Source organism: Suncus etruscus, chromosome 3 (assembly GCF_024139225.1).
Source record: "Suncus etruscus isolate mSunEtr1 chromosome 3, mSunEtr1.pri.cur, whole genome shotgun sequence".
Classification (NCBI taxonomy): domain Eukaryota; kingdom Metazoa; phylum Chordata; class Mammalia; order Eulipotyphla; family Soricidae; genus Suncus; species Suncus etruscus.
In genome coordinates, this window is record NC_064850.1 from 120,791,447 (window position 1) to 120,797,852 (window position 6,406).

Sequence of the window (6,406 nt, forward strand, 5' to 3'; positions counted from 1 at the left end):
ACCCCTAAACACCACCACCAGCTGTGACCCCCCCCAAAAAAAGTTATCATTAATGAGAGCCTGAGTAATAGTATAGCAGAAAGATGTTTGCCTTAGATGGTGCTGACCCAGATTCAACTCCCAGCACTTCCCCTAGGGTACCCTGACCCCACCAAGAGTGATGCCTAATACAGTCAGTAGTAACCACAGAACAAGGCCAGCTGTGGCCTCTCATGAAAAAGAAATTTTTTAGACTACCTCACACATATCCCCCATAAGACATGTGTGCAGGATTCCCCAATCTCACCAGCACAGCTTCCTGCAAGGACCCGCAGGAAGAGCCAGGCATGGAGGACAAAGGCAGGGTGGGGTCTCTCCAAGTCCTGCTGCGTGGGGGGCGCCCTGGGAGCGGGGCTGCATTGGGGGCTTGTGACAGGGCAGGGGCATGGTGGGCTTTCACCCTCGGTGCCCCCCTCCGACTTCCCTCACGGAGCCGCAGTTACACCCCACTGCCTTCAGATGTACTGAGGAAGGGAAGAGAAAAGGCCCGAGCAGGCACCACAGACTAGGAAGCTATGGAAGCCACTGGGTGAGGCAAGGGTCCCTTTGAGAGCTGGCACAGCCTTGAACACTGCAACAGAAGCACATAGGGTGGTGGGGAGGAAGGCACCACCCTATGGAAGGTTAGTCTTTGGGGCTGATGGGTATCCAAGATTGGATTTATGCCCAAACTGACAAGATGGTGGGACCGGAAGCGCATGATGATGACCCGCAGAAGCCCTGGAAAGAAACCTGGTGTGCAAGGATCAGGCAGAGGAGGAAGGACCGAGCAATGGAGTTGTAAAATGGAGGTCTTCACTCTTTCTCAGTGGCAGAGGCCTGGACGTCAGATTAAAGTGACCCCGGAGTCTTGGAGGCTGTGCCAAGAGGCCACCCCCGACAAAGGGCCCTGACAGCCAGGGCTGCGATGTTTCTCGAGGAGCCCGTGACCCCAGGATCCTTGTCCACATCTGTGGCCCAGAGAAGTGGATCCAGGAGGCTCACTGGGCGCAGATAGGAAGAGCCTCTGAGAACAGCTGGCTGCGGCCCGGAAAGAAGTAAAACAAACAAACAAAACCAAAAATCCAACCAGCGCTGAGTCCATTGGGCACTGGGTGTTGCCCACTAGGGAGTGCGCAGAGGCCAACCTTTGCTGGGGTTTTTTTTAGCCCGTACCGCCTTGTCCGCGAGCGCACTGGCGCCCCCTGGCGGCCGTGATCCCCCACTCTGTCCCCGCGGCCCGCGATTCTGCACTTATTAAAGGGGTGCTTTGGGTGTTTTGTTTTGAACGAGACTTTTTTTTTTTTTCCTTTCTAGAGGCGTTGGTGCCGGGGGTGGGAAAGAGTCTCATGTATGCAAAGCACAGGCTTTCGCCTGGAGCTGTATCCCCAGACCTAATTATTTAATTAAATTTTTGAAAGCATACATGGTGCTTTACAACCATCCCTCCAATGGTGACCCCAGATTCTCTCCTACCCCATCCCCAAACCTGGCTCCTTGGACCAGTACATTTGAGGTATTGTGGTTTGGGGCCCTGTTTTCAGTAACTTCTAAAGCAAAGTAAAAAGGTACAGTATTATCTCTCTGGCTCCTTATTTCTTACTTTATGTTTTAACTTTACTAGTTTTATTTTGGGGGGGGGGTTGGGTTTGGGGTCACACCCGGCAGCGCTCAGGGGTTACTCCTGGCTTTATGCTCAGAAACTGCTCCTGGCAGGCTGAGCGGACCATATGGGATGCCGGGATTCAAACCACCGTCCTTCTGCATGCAAGGCAAATGCCTTACCGCCATGCCATCTCTCCGACTCCAGTCCCCCCCCCCCCCAAGCGGTGCTCAGGGGTTACTCCTGGCTCTATGCTCAGAGATCACTCCTGGCAGGCTCAGGGGACCATATGGGACGCCGGGATTCAAACCACTGTCCTTCTGCATGCAAGGCCAACGCCTTACCTCCATGCTATCTCTCCAGCCCCTTTACTATTTTATTATTATTATGTTTGGTTTTGGGACCACTTTCAATGGTGCTAAGGGGTTACTCCTGGCTCTGCACTCAGAAATTACTTCTAGCAGGCTCAGGTACCATGTGAGATACCGAGAATGAAACCTGGGTTGGGTGCATACAAGAAAAACGCCTTATTTGCTGTGCCCTGGCCCCAATACAATTAAAATTATAATTTATAATTATTTTATATTCTGACATTTTATGATGCTCATTTCTTCCTCATTATCTTTAATAACATTTCACTAACTTGTTTTATTCTGATTTGGGGCTATACCTAGCTGAACTCAGGGCTTTACTCCTGGATGTGTGCTTAGGGGTCATTTCTGGAAGGGCTTAGGGAACCATATGTAGTGCCAATGATAACTGGGGTCAGGAGTTAGAGCAGTAACACAGCAGGCAGATGTTTACCTTATGGTTTTGATTCCCAGCATTTCACATAGTCCCTAAGCCCCGCTAGGAGTAAGTCAGGAATATGTCATCCAAGCACTACTGGATGCAGCCCAAAACAAACAAAGGATCTATGTGCAAGGCAAGCCCATTAACCTGTGTACTATCTAGACCACATTTTTTTTTAGCCGTTTTGCGGTTTTGCTGGTATACACCTAGCCCAGCTTTGAAAATCAGACTCAATGGGTCTGAGTGATATATCGCACAGTGGTAGGGCCTTTGCCTTGCATGCGGCTGACCCAGGACAGACCTGGGTTTGATCCCCAGCATTCTATATGGACCCCAGAGCCAGGAGCGATTTCTGAGCACATAGTCCTGAGGAGTAACTCCTGAGGGCCCGGAGAGATAGCACAGTGGCGTTTGCCTTGCAAGCAGCAGATCCAGGACCAAAGGTGGTTGGTTTGAATCCCGGTGTCCCATATGGTCCCCCGTGCCTGCCAGGAGCTATTTCTGAGCAGACAGCCAGGAGTAACCCCTGAGCACTGCCGGGTGTGGCCCAAACACCAAAAAAAAAAAAAAAAAAAAAAAAAAAAGAAGTAACTCCTGAGTGTCACTGGATGTGTCCCCTCCCCCACAAAAAAAATGAAAATCAGCATCAAAGTTCCAAGCCAGAGTCCTATCGCCCAGCCCCTAACCCAGGATATCCTGTCAGTGAGAAGTCTGTTCCTGACCTTGGCTATCTGGAGCATGGCCAACAATATTGGTGGAAGGAAACTCACACATCCGTCAATCTGAGTCTTTAATAATATGCCATGAGACCCGGCAAGCATCTGACTGGCACCAGCATTCTCTGGCTCCTTATGGTTCTAGAAGGGCCTAGAGGCTTCCACAGTCTTCCAGGCTCAGCCTGTCTTAGAGTCGCCTCCCTTGGCGCATCAGACAGTCCTGGACTATAGCCTTAGACAAGTCTCTGAGCAGAGCAGGACTTTGGAGTTAAGGAAGGCCCAGGGCCTGAGTGTCTGCTGGCACCTGTGGAGATAGCAGACTCTTCCAACCCAGCTCCCGAACACCCCCACAGCCTGCCGGTGGTGGCAGCCTGATCAAGTCAGGTCAGACTGCAGTCCTCACGCTACTTATCTGAACCCACAATGATGAAAATTCCATGGGATGACTTTTTCCATTAAGTGTGAACCATCAAAATTTTTGCTGAAGCAAAAAGAGGGTGCTTGGATTGTTACAACATTCAGGATTCAGCCCTCTCTTCAGCAAGCCCCTGACCCAAGTTTACTTGTGGCAAACAAACCAGAGGTTCCTGAGTGTGGGTGTTCTGGCTTCTCCCACCCCAGCAACCATCAGACACTAGCATAGTGCATAGAACTCAACTGATGGGGGACTCTCTGTCCTAGGAAGAGTCATCAGATGCACATCTCCATCCCTTCTCAGGGCCCAGCCTGGGTGCTTCACCTTTTCCCTCCAGGCTTCAGGTAACCAGCTAGCACTTCTAACACAACTGGCTGGACTGCAGGGGGTCCCCAGGACATTTCACAGAGAACTCATCTGAAAAGGGAAAAAGGTGCCATTCAAACCAGAATGATCCAGATTGGAGGCCCAGGCAGGGGAAGCAGACAAGAAAGAGGCCTTTACCCTCTCCTCCCAGTCCTCCCAGCCCTCCAATGTGGCATCTCCCATCCAGGGCTGGGCCACTTAGGAATGCCAGTATTTCCCCAAAAGGCACCTCATGAGCGGAACAGCAGCACTGCTGCCACTCAAGAATAAAGCAATTCCTCAGCTTTTGGGGGGGGGGGGGGGTAGTGGGGTGAGAGTCAGCAACTAGGTGAAGAACAAATGAGAGGATTCTGGTTAGTCATGGTCTCGCAAAAATGAAATAAGATAGTTTTATTCATACAAAACATAATATCCACACAAAAGAAATAAAGCCCATATTTTAGGCAAAGCTGGTTTATTGAGCCTTTGTGTGTGTGTGTGTGTGTGTGTGTGTGCGCGCGTGTGTGTGTGTGTGTGCGCGCGTGCGTGTGTGTGTGTGTGTGTGTGTGTGTGTGTGTGTGTGTGTGTGTGTGTGTGGTTTTTGGGTCACACCTGGCAGTGCTCAGGGGTTATTCCTGGCTCCAGGCTCAGAAATTGCTCCTGGCAGGCACGGGGGGGACCATATAGGACGCCGAGATTTGAACCGATGAAGTCCTGCATGAAAGGCAAACGCCTTACCTCCATGCTATCTCTCCGGCCCCGAACCCTTTTTTTTTTTAATGAGAAGAAAGGGTGAAACTAGTTCACCAAAAATAATTAACTTTAGATTTTATATTTTTTAGGAGGAAATGAATTAGTAATACCTGATCCATGAAACACTGTGATTAATGGCTAGCTAACCACAATAGATAACTGGATTAACTTCCTTTGGTGCTCTCAAAATAAGACTTTTCCAAGAACTATCCAATATTTTCAATCATGATCAGTTTGATTCACAGAGGTTAATGTGTGGTCTGTGCTTTAAAAATAAACAATTGTTTGACAGATACCAGTTGGAAAGGATTTCTCCATAATCAAGTGCTTTATAAATATTTTGGAAAACATCTAAAAGCTGAATCCCATACAACTCAAAGATACGTTTATAAAAATAACTTACAAAAATCAAAACAATAAATCATTATAAATGAGATACAAATTATTTCAAGATTAATAAATATTAATGTAAAAAATAAAGTCCTTTCAAAGGACTATAAAGGATACTTGCTACAAACTTCTTATAAAAGGAAATAAAGTTGCATTACTTTTTAAAAACCATTAAGAACAGCACTAAAAGAACTGTATATATGTGCTTGGAAGTCTGTAAACTTTCTTCCCATACTTTAGGAAATGTTCTGAAAAGCAATAAGCAGATTTCCCTTTTTTAAAATATGGCCACGCCCATCACAATGACTATAGCTATCACTTTCCAATAGAAAAATATACACAAATCAAAACTGATTTGCACAGTCAAGTTATCTTTGATTCCAGAAAAAACTGAAATGAATTCCTCTCCCTACATAAGAATGTTTTCCTTACATTCTAACACTTCAAACTGAGAAATTATTTCCTGTAGTTAGGACTTTCAGCTAGTCCACTTCATAGAATTATCTAGATCTGATAACATGTTCAGCCAGCTCAGGCCACCAAGGTGATCTGCACCCACATCCTGCAGCCAGCCTGGCTTCCTTTCCTACTCCTAATTCTCTTAATTTCTCTTAAGAGAATTAAGAGAAAGATCGTGAGGGGCTGACACTGTGTTCAAGAAACATCCACTAAGCTGACAGTCTACACACAAAGCACCAGTGTGCAGGGAAGCTCCTTTCCCAAAGACCCTTTCCTGTCTGCTCTGCAGGCTGGACACACGTTTTCTCTAGGCCTACTTGTTTCTGATCCTGAAGAGGAACCTCTGTTCTGACAGGAATTTCAGAATTATGACGCTGTCACACCTAGCTAGAGCTTTGATGACCATGAGCTACATGATCCCAGCACGGGACAGAATAATCTGGCAACAGTCCAAGGTTTCTCAATGTGCACTGACCAACAATTAATCCAAGATAGGCCAGGTGATGAAGTCAGGGTACTGGGGCAGAGAACACGCTGGAGAATCAGTTAAGTGCTAACACCATCGGCCTTGGGCAGGCCTTCAGGGTCATAGAGGAGACACCCTCAGAGCACTAATCCAACCCAAGGTGACTACTTAGGTCTTGCTCACTCAATTAATGGGGGGCTCAGGGGCCAAAGAGATAGCACAACGGTGTTTGCCTTGCAAGCCTCCGGCCCAGGACCTAAGGTGGTTGGTTTGAATCCCGGCATCCCATATAGTCCCCTGTGCCTGCCAGGAGCTATTTCTGAGCAGATAGCCAGGAGTAAACCCTAAGCGCCACCGGGTGTGTCTCAACCCCCCTCCCCAAATATGGGGGGCTCAGGGCCAGATAACAGCTGAGCTTGTGGAACCACCCAGAGTTCCAGCAGTGTGCT